Raw genomic sequence first — 12,719 nt, forward strand, 5'->3', positions numbered from 1 at the left:
ACTGTGCGAGGGGCTGAAGGTATTAGTATTTGTTGAGAAGGAATTAGACACTTCTGGAAGGGAAATTGGAATACAAGTAATAGAGAGGTTCGTGGGAGAGCAATAGAGCTCGTCATATGGAAGCCTTGAGTCAGAGTGAGAGTTATTCTGTTAAGAGACAACCATGGATTGTAAGGGATATCACTTGGGGTACTTTAATGGCACTGAATGGGAAACTAAGCTGACCAGTAGGGATTCAGATGGGTATACAAGGAAGGATTCGGTACGCTTCAAGACTGGGCTACGGGTAGGTTCAATATCAGGGACATTATGGAAGATGATAATGGATTGACAGAAAGAATTACTGAAGTAGTCGAAGAAGTTTGACCTCGGGGTGAATCAGACAGAGCATCGTACTGTGCGAATTGTTAGCATCGTCTGTTAAGAATAAAGAGTTTAAATGCCCAGTTACAAGACAGGACAATGTCATCAGGAGTTGATCTACAATCTGGTTATTACCAGCTGAGAATCAAGGAAAGAGACATTTCAAGAATCACAACTTATACCGAGTAGAGTGTGATGAATTGGTAACAAAGGTTCTTAATTGATTCAAGTGTTAGTAACTCAGGTAAGCTTTACAAGCAGAAGATATAGGAACAGTATGGACAAGTCTCCTTTAGGGTTTATTGGTGGTACATTGGGCTACTCTCCAGTTAGAAGTGGAATGCAAACAACTATTATGCTGATGATGTTAGAACTAAGGAAGCAGGGTCACATGTAAAGCTCCATGAAGTGTCTGTTTGATCTCGCCAGGGGTATTCAGAATAATGCTATAAGCAGAAGAGGGGATAGGTATGAAGAAGTTTGATTTGAACCACAAAGAAATTACTGAAGAAAATCTGAAGAATAGGGAGCACAACATGATTGGTAAATGCGTCATCTACTACATAAGTATCTTTGCAGGTAGCTACACCAGAGATGAAAAGGACAGTAAAACTTGAAGTTAGACTGAATGGATAGTGTCAGATCGGAAGTTCAGAAGACAAAGTAAGAATTGATTAGCACTTGGTGAGGTAGGAATATGCATGTATGGTTGAATACAGAAGGGTGGCATAAAGGACCTAACTTTTGTTAAAGATATGAAAGTGTGAGGGTTGCATCACAGGTTGGGGCATGCCCAGGCTTAGACTGACGAAGGAATGGTTCGAGCCTCACGGAAGGTGAAAGAATGGGAACATGGTCGATATACATAGTACGTTGGGTTGGCAGTGTATGCATAAGTGTAAGGTATTTGAGCGTTTGATCATTTGTAAGAAAGATAACCTCGAGACCAAGATTTAGTGAAACGTAATGGATGGATGGATGGTGGATGTTAGAAATCCTCGACTGTACGAGAAGAAGATCTAAATGGAGGCGGATCTCTTACTTGGGAGGTGTGTGTCAATTAAAAGAACGCCATAGATTACAATGGAATGGACAAGGTAACAACTGAGGTTGATATGACGTTAGTGTGTGGTGGTGAACAGGTACATATTCTTTGAACAATAGGAATCCAAAGTATTGGTATTGGTGGGGACAGGGAAGAACCTTGTCAAGGTAATATAAGTTAGGGCACAAGGTTTGGACGAGAGGTCCGACGGAAATTTGACGTGGGGATGGGAATTCTAAATGGATATCGTTCCATCCCCTAGGGTATGTTGTACAAGGAATATTGAGCGGGTGACAGAATCTAGTATACTTGGATATTGGAAGGTAAAGTGATATGGTGGTGGATCATGGGAACGGACCACATTAGATTATAAGTAAGGTGATTGGACAGGGAAAGTTTTAACTCAGCTGAATGAGTTAATGTAATTGGTTCAGGTGAACTGGTAATGGGGTAGAACATTGATGGTGCTGAGTTGAGACCCTATAGTTTTCCAAGTTTTGAAAATGAACTAGAGAACGAAGAGAAAAGAGTGGAACCTGGAATTATCAGTTGATTGCAAATGGAATAGCAGTCTGAAAGCTTAACAGTTATCTTAAGGAATTAAGCGTTGAGTATGCGAATACTTGAGATATTCAGGAAAGTGTAGTCCTCAATGAGATAGTCACGGTGATGAATATTGGAGTACAGCTAAGGTGACACGACATATGACATGGTAAGATAAAAAAAGCAAGGAGTACTATGCGAAGTAAAAAAGTGAAAGATAGTAGATACTAAGGTTTAATATTGGTTCAGGGGGAAAACCAAAGAGGTTGTTGGAATTCTTAAGGTAGGAGTGTCTTCCTATCTGAAAGGACATAAGAACTTGAATTTTTTTAGTTTTGGAATATAAAGTTCCGGAATGAGAGATTGGTATCACTCCCAGTAAGTGTAGACAAGGAAAAGTATGATATTCAGAGAAAGAAAAGGGGAGTTCTGACTCCCGATTCGACAGAAATTCTGAAGTTGTACAAAGGGTTAGGCCAAGGGCCTATAAATTGATTTCACCCTAGTAGGGGTGATGACTCTTAGGTATTTCTGGTATCAAGAATGAGACAATGAAGTGATCATTGTTAACTAAGCAGACCTTGAAGTTTCAGCAGGTTTGTGGTGCAAGCGAAGGTTAATGAAAGTATGACTATTAGGCAAGATCTTGTGGAACAAGATTGTTACTCTCGCAAGAGTGTATCGAGGAGTAAAAGTAAGAGCGTTGGACCATGGGAATTATGATAAGAGGTACGAGGTTTACTATCTGATGTGTTTGAATAAATTTTGAGGACGAAATTATTATAAGGAGGGGATAGTTGTAACGACCCAAAATTACTAATAAGGCTTAAGGGCCTTGATTAGGGTGTCAGAAGTGCATAACTGGATTATATGTGATTTAAATTAGTAAATGCATGATTATGTTATAAGCATGCTTATATGATTATTTGGATATCTGAGATGCATGACTATAAGTATTAGTATGCATGTAGACTCTATTTAGGCTATAAGGGTATATTCATAATTTTTGCCCGTTGAGGGCATAAATGTAAATATTTGTGATAAATTGTTGAGACCACATTATGTGGATATATCTGCATCCTGTGACTCAAGCCCATCCTAGTGAGTGGTTTAGCGGAAAAGTCACGCCAGGGATTTATACCCAGCTCGGGGTGAGTTTGGAGTATTTCTGGGAATTTAGAGAATATATTGGAGATTATTTATTATTGAGGAAAATAATTGGTAATTAGATAGGTGCCGGGAGGTAAGTGGTAATTATAGTGACACTCGAGGAATTAGCGGGAATTGGGAGCAATGACCAAAATGCCCTTAGAATGATTTAAAGGTTTAGTTACTATTGGGAGGGCAATGTGGTCATTTGGCTTAAAAGGGATAAGTAATACTCTTCCTTTTTACCCTTAGTGGAATGTTTAGAAACTAAAGGAAGCTGAAAAAGAAAAGAAAATTGGAAGGAAGGAAAGAAAAAACAGAACACTTGGAGCTAACCCTTCTCTCTCATCGGTTGGCTATTCTTCTTCAGTTATTGAGGATTTTCTGGAGCGGTAACTCAGGGAGAGTTTGGGCTAGAGCTTGGAGTTAGGGTCTTTGATTAAGCTTGAGGATTAGCAAAGGTTACTCACCCAATTGAGGTAAGTTTCAAGGTTTTCTTTAGTTTCTGGTTTTGATATTGAAATGGTTTTCTAAGCTGAGTTTTGATGGGAATTCTACGGAGTTAAGCCTAAGGATTTGAGGAGTTGAACACTGAGGAGGTGTGGAAGATAACCTAGCTCTAAATTCTCCATTGAAGGTATGAAATTATGGCTTTAAAGTTCTGAAGTTCTGATGTTCAGTTGAGTTTTTGAGTTTCAAGATCAATCATGGTGGTTTCTTTATTTTGGGGGGCATGTGGTTGAGTTTTGTATGGTTGGGTCATATGGCATGAGCTATAGATGATGGTAGGCTTGTTTTGGTGTTTGGTTGTAGTTTGGAAGGATTTGGTAGAGGTTTGGCTCGGGGAAAATCGAAGGAAGAAAAAAAACAGGGTTGGCTGTGTTGTGACTAGCGCTGTAGCGCTAGCCCTTGGGCGCTAGAGCGCTAGGCCTAGTTGTCTGGGAGCATTTTTGTTCTATTTGTAGCGCTATAGCGCCCTCTTTATGGCGCTATAGCGCTACCCTGTTTCTATAAGAGGGTTTTTGGGTTATTTCTTAGGGTTTTTGCCCGGGGGCTCGGGGTTTGATTTCACCACCCCGTTTGGTGGAATTAGGACTTCTCAAGGGCTCGGGATTGGTCCTGAGGTTAGGATTTGGAACTGAAGTTTGGTGATGATTCTGATCTATGGCTGTGACTAGGTGTACGCTAGGGCTCGGAAGGGGATAGTTCTTAAGGGTCGGGTTCATTGATTAAAGCTAACGGAAATCAAAGGTAAGAAAATTGTACCCAGTTATGTGATTATGTTGGGACTAAGAGCTCCCTATATCTGTATGATGTCATAGATGGTATTATGCCATGGGACATGTGATAAAACAACCTAAGAGTGCCAGAATCAATATTTGCGCACAGGGCGCGACTCAGCCACTGGTAGTTGAGGACAGCTTGATATTCATTGAGCTTGGTTTAAGCGGGCCGGAGTCAGTGGGATAAATAGGGGTGCGACCTAAGGGCGTTGACCCTGATTATCATATGTGAATTGGTTATTAATGTGAATTGATGAACTTGGTATGCTAAATACCTAATTATGTGAATATTGTGGATTGTTGAGCATATGATTATACTGTGTGAGTTATCAGATTGTTTGATTGATGATTATGCTCTATTTTTGTGTTTTCTTGCTGGGCCTTGGCTCACGGGTGCTACTTGGTGTAGGTAAAGGCAAGGGTAAAGTGGACCAGTCTTGAGTGGGAGTGCTTTGAGGCTGAGTGTACATAGTCGGCTGATCGGTCGACACGGCCGAGGAGTAGTACAGGACGAGAAAAGCCTAAATGTCTGTTTTTCCCTTAGAGTTACTAGTAGGTGTACTTGTAACTTGGAATTTTGTAAACCATCTTTTAAACGCTATTTCTTTTGGGATCCCATGTACTAAAATGTGTAATTATATGAAATACAACATTTGTGACCAAAATCTTTTATCTCTAGTTCAATTATAGTTTCAATAATACGTTTCTAATTAAATGACTTGATTAGCAAGTCTTGCTCCTTTAAAAACACACAGTGTAGTGGTCTTGGCTATCCAGGGTGTTACACAATAATGTAGACAAGTGCTTATACTCTAAGACTTGTGATGGCTATGCCATCTGAGTGTGTCTATATGTTGATGATATGTTGATTTTGAGTAATGAGATGAGAAGCATAATAGAGACAAAGAGGTTATTATTTACAACTTTCAAGATGAAGGACCTTGGAGAGTTAGATAACAATTTGGGTATAAAAGTGAGAAGAAATTGAAGGGGTTATGCCTTAAGTCATGCTCACTGTGTTGAGAAAGTGTTTGACAAGTTTAGTGATCTGAAAATCAAAGAGGCAAATACACCATTTGATTCAAGCATAAAGATTGAAAAGAACAATGGTAGAGCAGTGGCACAACTTGAGTATGCAAGTGCATTAGGGAGGCTAATGTACGCCGCTCAATATACAAGAATGAATATTGCATATGCGGTTAGTAAACAAAATATGTTTACTAGAAATCCAAGTATCAAACATCTGAAGACAACTGAGAAAGTTCTAGAAATATTTGAGAGGACCAAAAAGCTAAGCCTCCAATATTCAATGTTTCCTAAGATAATTGAGGGATATTACAATGCAAGTTGGATATCAAATGGATGAGATAATCTCTCCAAAACCGGTTGGGTGTTTATGTTCAACGAAGTAGCAATTTCTTGGGGTTCAAAGAAACAAACATGTATTGCACTCTCAATCATGGAGACCAAGTTTATCGCTCTAGCGAGAACTGGTAAAGAGGCCGATGTAACGACCCAAAAATCCTAACACTAAATTTGCAAAATTAAAATAATTTATAACATTTAAAATGTCTCAAAAATCCGGATTAAAAAAAATTATTACATAATGTGTACCCACACTAAAAATATTTACATTAAACCTCAAAAGAATGTAAAAGTATGGTGATAACCCAACATAGTTTGAAACATAAACAAAAGACTCTCTTTTGAAAGTGGAGACACCATAGGTTGGGCCACATGTACACACTCGCAGGTAGGCTCCAAAATGCTTAGTAAGTTAATTTAACATCATATAGGGACAAGTAATAAGAGCTCATGACTCAATGTTCATTCTCCTCACAATGCAAAGCTTACCAGACTTAGGGTTCCAAATAAATCTGAACCCTAATCAAATAGTTTGAAGAACGCTAGGCGTCCTTGCACTATAACAATACCTTAAGAAAACAATACAAAGTATAAGAATCCCACAAAACATATCCAGACCAAAGCAAATGCAGAATAGTAGTCATATTCAATAATTGTAATTGTCCCTAGAATCCAAATCGGGAGTTGCTTGTAAATACCCGACTAATTTAAAGTCCTTAGACTTTTGAAACTACTAAGACATTACTACTATATTTTCGATAGATACATAAAATAATAAAACTTTATTATTAGTACTTTGAATACGGGAAATTGTCCCTATGCAAAAGTCGTCAAGATAATATGCAATGCCCAAAGAATGGCTTCCCAAGTCGTCAAGATTCCTCAGAAAAGTGGAATGACTTGTCCATACCGAGCACAAGGGCCTCGCATAGCGAGGCCTACCTCGGTCACCAAGTCCATCTACCGAGACGCTAAGGCCTTGCATAGCGAGGCATACCTCTCCCACGTCGAAGACCCCCAGCCGAAGTCAATTAGGCCTCGCATATTGAGGCACACCTTGCCTCGCTCAGGTACCCAAAAGCTATGATGGCCTCACATAGCGAGGCACGCCTCGCCTCGCCCAGAGGCCCAAATTACGTGTACCCATGCCGCATGCCAACACCTCGCGAGACACCCTCTCATGCCCCAGGTCCGCACCTCGCGACCCAGTCTCGCCAGTGCCTCGCGAGACGCTCTCGTGCCCCAACTTCGCACCTCGCGGCCCCGTCTTGCCAGTGCCTCTTGAGACACTCTCATGCCCGAGGTCCGCGCCTCACGACCCCATCTCACCAGTGCCTCGCGAGACATTCTTGTGCCCCGAGTCCGTGCCTAGCGACCTCGTCTTAATAGTGCCTCGCGAGACACCCTTGTGCCCCAGGTCCACGCCTTGCGACCCCATCTCGTTAGTGCCTCGCGAGACACCATCATGCCCCAGGTCTGCACCTCGCAACCCCGCCTCGTGCCACATGCCCATGCCGCGCGCCAGCGCCTCACGCACCCAGCAGGTGCACCCCGCATGTCCCCAGCAGGCGTGCCTCGTGCACCACATAGCTGCACCCTCAGTGCACACCAATAAACCACACAATGCCTCGCACCACGCAACCCCACAACTCCTTGCTTTCCACTGAAGGTGTCACCAATGGAGTAATTATATCAGCAAAGAAAGAACATTCAAAGGTTAAAAGAATAGGCACCCTAAGAGGGTAAAAACCTACACGTAACTCAAAGAGATCGTACGAGTATGAAGTACGTACTGATGTATGACTCTGAGGACCCCAGGCATTTGATCCTCATATCCATGCCACACAAGTAGTGGTTGTACGAGTAAGATAGTTGATGTGGTCCTTCTCAGCCAACCTTTGACATCCGTCCTTGGCAAGTAGTGGAAGTACGAGGAGTGGTGGCATGACCTGCATGTCTCTGACCACAAACAAGCGTCGACTCCATGATCCCCTGGTCCACCACAATCTATGCCACTGCCATGACAGTGTACCCAAGTACCTTCTTGTCCCTTGGGACCACTTTGTATCAGAGGCCATTAGAGCCAGGCTACAAATAGACCTCCACCCCTCAAGCTAAGGGGTTGGAAATACGGAAATACGACCATTAGATGGAAATACGGATCCAAAATACCATCTAATACCATCTGCTATTAGAGCCTCACATGATCCCTTATGACGAAAATACGGATCCAAAATACCATCTGGACGCGTTCAATGACCTAATAAAATTTAAAGGAATTAATAGCAGGGCCAGATGCCACTGTTTCGCTGTCACATTAAAGGGACCTGCGTACAAATGGTTCAAAAGACTCCAGCCAGGATCCATCAGGTCTTGGCAACAATTTTCCAATGAATTTCTACAACAAAATCATGTTGTGCGTGATTACACTATGTCAGGCACTAGCCTCTCTAACGTGAAACAAGGAGAAAATGAGAGCCTAAAGAGCTATATCCACAGGTTCAATATGGAGGCAGCCAAAGTAGGAAGCTTGACCCGTGGAGAATTAAAAATGGCAATTACGGCTGAAGTACGCCCATGTAGTAAGCTATAACATGCTTAAAAGGGAAGTCACTAACTTAGACGAGTTCTACAAACGGGCATAGAAATATATACGTATCGAAGATGGTCACGAGATCCTTAAGGCCGAAAAAAGCAGGTCACCTCCAAAACCCTCAATCCGTGAAGGCCTAAGTAGCGCAAAGAAAAAAAGGGTCTATGAAGGGTTGAGAGATGATCGGCCTCGGAAGCCCCAACGCATTGATGAATGCAAACAGACCCCCTACACCTTTTACACTGACCTAGCGCATACTAGGGAGCATATCTTCATCACGAATGAAAATCAGGTCCCCTTCAGGAGGCCCCCACCAATGAAGAAAGATCGGTCAAAAAGAGACCCCAGTAAATATTGTCAGTATCATAAAGACATTGGCCACACCACCACAGAATGAACTCATTTGAAGATAGAAATTGAAGAGCTCATACACAGGGGGCACCTAGGCAGATATGTCAGAAGGGTAAATAAAAAACTAGAGGACGGGCCAGCGTCTTCTCGGGCCCGAAAAGGAGCCCCATAAATAGAAGAAGAAGTGAGAACGATCTTCGGAGGCCTGAGGTTTGGAGGAGAGTCCAGGAAGGGTCGAGATAGGTACGCTAGAGAAGCCAGACGTAGACCGCCACCGTGTGTCATGAGCCTGGAGCAACGACCCTCGAAGAGTTTGAAGGGAGAAAATGACTTAGTCACTTTCACGGAGGAGGATGCACGAGGGGTGCACATCCCCCATAATGATCCTTTGGTGTTGACAGTCTAATTGGTCAACATAAGGGTGCATCAGGTCATCATAGACAACAGAAGTTTCATGGACATCGTGTATCGCCCCGCCTTGAAGAAGATGGGTATGGATGTCAGACACTTGAGAACCTACCATTCCTCCCTATAGGGATTCACAGGGGACTCGATACAACCTTTAGGGTAATCGAATTGGCCCTCACCATGGGAGAACAACACAGACAAACTACTATCATGGCAAACTTCGTCATGGTAGACTGTGCTTCAGCTTTCAACGTGATATTGGGGAGACCATCCCTAAGATAATTGAAAGCGATAACTTCAGTATATCATCTAGCTGTCAAATTCCCAACTCCTGAGGAATAGAAAGTATGAAAGGGGAACAGAAAGAAGCGAGGGAGTGTTATAACACCTCCCTCCACACGTTTGTAAAGCAACGGGAACCAATGGTGATGATAGTACATGGGGATACAAACCCATAGGAATTGGACCTCCGAGTCATAAAGGACCTAGGGCCCAAACCTATGGAGGAGTTAGAAAAGATCGTTGTAATGGAGGAGCCATTGCGAAAGTTGAAGGTGGGAAAAAACCTTCAAGACAAAACAAATGAGAAATTGGTGAGGCTCCAGAAGGATAATATCGATGTGTTCGCTTGGAGTCACGAAGACATGGTTAGGATAGATCCTTCCATAATATGCCACCATTTAAATATCGACCCCGAGGCAAGGCCAATTAGGCAAAAAAGATGAGCGCTCGACTCGGAAAGATATGCACCCTTGAAGGAGGAGGTTGACAAATTGAAGGCGAATGGGTTTATCCGCTAAGCGTTCTATCCCGTATAGGTATCGAACCCCGTACTAGTCCCAAAACAGAATGGAAAATGGAGGACCTATGTGGACTTCTTCGACCTCAATAAGTCTTGTCCTAAGGACATCTTCCTGCTTCCAAGAATAGATCAATTGGTGGACGCAACAGCCGGACATGAGTTACTTAGCTTTGTGGATGCTTACTCTGGATAAAACGAGATGCCCATGAACCCAGCTGACAAAGAACATACTTCATTCATAATGGATAAAGGACTCTACTGCTACAAAGTGATGCCTTTTGGATTGAAGAACACAGATGCCACCTATCAGAGATTGGTGAACAAGATGTTCGCTAACCAGATAGGAAGGAATATGTAGGTATACGTTGATGATATGTTTGTGAAGACCAAAAATGCCGAAGAACTCAATGGGGACCTAGGTGAGATGTTCGACACACTCCGAAGATACTGAATGAAGTTGAATTCACTCAAGTGCACTTTCAGAGTCTCTTCGGGAAAGTTCTTGGGTTTCATGGTCAACTCCAAAGGCATTGAAGCTAACCCTGACAAAATAAAAGCCATAGTGGAAATGAATCCACCTAGGAGCAAGAAAGAGGTACAATGTCTAATGGGATGGGTAGCAGCCCTCAACAGATTAATTTCGTGGTCTACGGACAAGTGCCTCCCCTTCTTCAACATCCTAAAAGGGAGCAAAAAGTTTGCTTGGGATGGAGATTGCGAGGAAGCCTTTACCAAGTTCAAGGAACACCTTGGGAAGCCATCCTTGTTGGCTAAACCTGAAAATGGCAAAAGGCTATGCTTATACTTAGCAATATCCGAGGACGCCATAAGCGCTGCCTTGGTTAAAGGAGAGAAGAAGCATCAACAACCTGTGTACTACATTAGTAAACGGTTGGTAAATGCAAAAACCTGATACCTTGAGATAGAGAAGCTAGCATATGCCTTATTCGTGGCCTCAAGAAAGTTAAGGCCCTACTTCCATGCCCATGCGATCGAGGTACTCACTGATAACCCCTTAAGACAGGTCTTTCACAAACCTGAAACCTCGGGAGACTGATGAAATGGTCGATTGAGTTAAGTCAATTCGACATCACATATACCCCAAGGACCTCCATCAATGGGCAAGTGCTCGCAGACTTCATAGTGGAGTTCACCTATCGACCAAATGAAGAAGGAGATATAGGAAAGGGTAAGTCGGTCGGTAAAGTAGAGGAAAGGAAGTTTGAGGAATGGAGCCTCCATGTGGATGGAGCATCCAACGAAGGGGGAGATGGAGCAGGTATCGTGATGACTGGACCTGGAGGACACAAAATGTATTACATGATACAATTTGGGTTTGAAGCCTCGAACAATGAGGCAGAGTACAAAGCGCTCGTAGCAGGATTGCAGTTGGCCTAGGGGCTAAAGGTAACACATTTACACATTTTTAGCGACTCACAGTTGGTGGTATTCCAGGTGAAGGGCGAGTATCAGGCAAGGGTCCTAAGATTGCTGCATACTTAAAAAGGGTAAAAGGCTATCTGGAGCAATTGGAGGGGTATAGCATAGAGAAAATCCCAAGAGAGAGGATTACCCACGCCGATGCCCTCGCAAAGCTAGCCTCCACGAAGGATGGAGATATCCTCGAGCCCATACCTTTGGAGTACTTATCCAGGCCAAGCATCACTGAAGTAGAGGTTCATATGATCAACACCCCAAAAGGATCGTGAGTCGACCCAATTCGAAACTACATGAAGGATGGAGCTCTACCAACAGACAAGAGAGAGGCTTGGAGGCTGGTGTATAAAGCTGCTCGATACACCTTAGTAGATGGATTCTTGTACAAGAGAGGGTTTTCTGTGCCGCTCTTGCGGTGTGTTGATGAAGCGGAGGCAATGAAAGTTCTATGTGAAATACATGAGGGCGAATGCGGCAACCATACGCGTGGGCCATCTATGGCCAGGAAAGCTATGAGCCAAGGGTACTATTGGCCTTCTATGGAGAAGGATGCAAGTGACTTTGCAAGAAAGTGTGACAAATGTCAGAGACACGCAAACTACTCCTGGAAGCCCCCAAATGAGCTAACTAGTCTAACTAGCCCTTTGCCTTTTGCTATTTGGGGAATAGACCTGATCGGCACCTTTCCCGTAGGCAGGGGTGGAGACAAGTACGCGATCGTAGCGATAGATTACTTCACCAAGTGGGTTGAAGCAGAACCTTTAATAAAAATAACGGCCAAGCAGATCACCACATTTGTCAACAAATTCACTGTCTACAGGTATGGAGTGCCCTACAAAATCATTTCTGACAACGACACCCAGTTTGAATGGGAAACGTTCGTGGAGTGTTGTAAGGAGAAAGGAATAAGGAGAAGCTTCTTAGATGTTGTGCATCAGCAGGCCAATGGGTAGGTGGAGGCCATTAACAAAGTCCTCAAGAAGAACCTAAAAATGAAGCTAGAGAAACTGAAGTGAGTCTGGGTCGAGGAGCTACCTAATGTGCTTTGGGCCTATAGGACCACACCACGCACAACCACTAGGGATACCCCTTTTGCCTTAGCATATGGATGTGAGGTTGTCTTCTTGGTTGAAATGAAGATTAACTCCTTCAGGATACAAGCATATGAGGACCAAGTCAACCATGCGGCAATGGCCGGAAACTTAGATATGTTAGAAGAAAGAAGGGAAAGGGCGTAGATATGAGTGGCGATATACCAGCAATGAGTAGCGAGGTACCACAACTCAAGTGTGCGAGAAATAATGTTCATGGTAGGAGACTTGGTGTTGAGAAAAGTACTCCCCAACATGCGAGACCCGGGGGCGAGGGTACTAATGGTGA

This window comes from Humulus lupulus, chromosome 1 (assembly GCF_963169125.1).
Source record: "Humulus lupulus chromosome 1, drHumLupu1.1, whole genome shotgun sequence".
Lineage (NCBI taxonomy): Eukaryota > Viridiplantae > Streptophyta > Magnoliopsida > Rosales > Cannabaceae > Humulus > Humulus lupulus.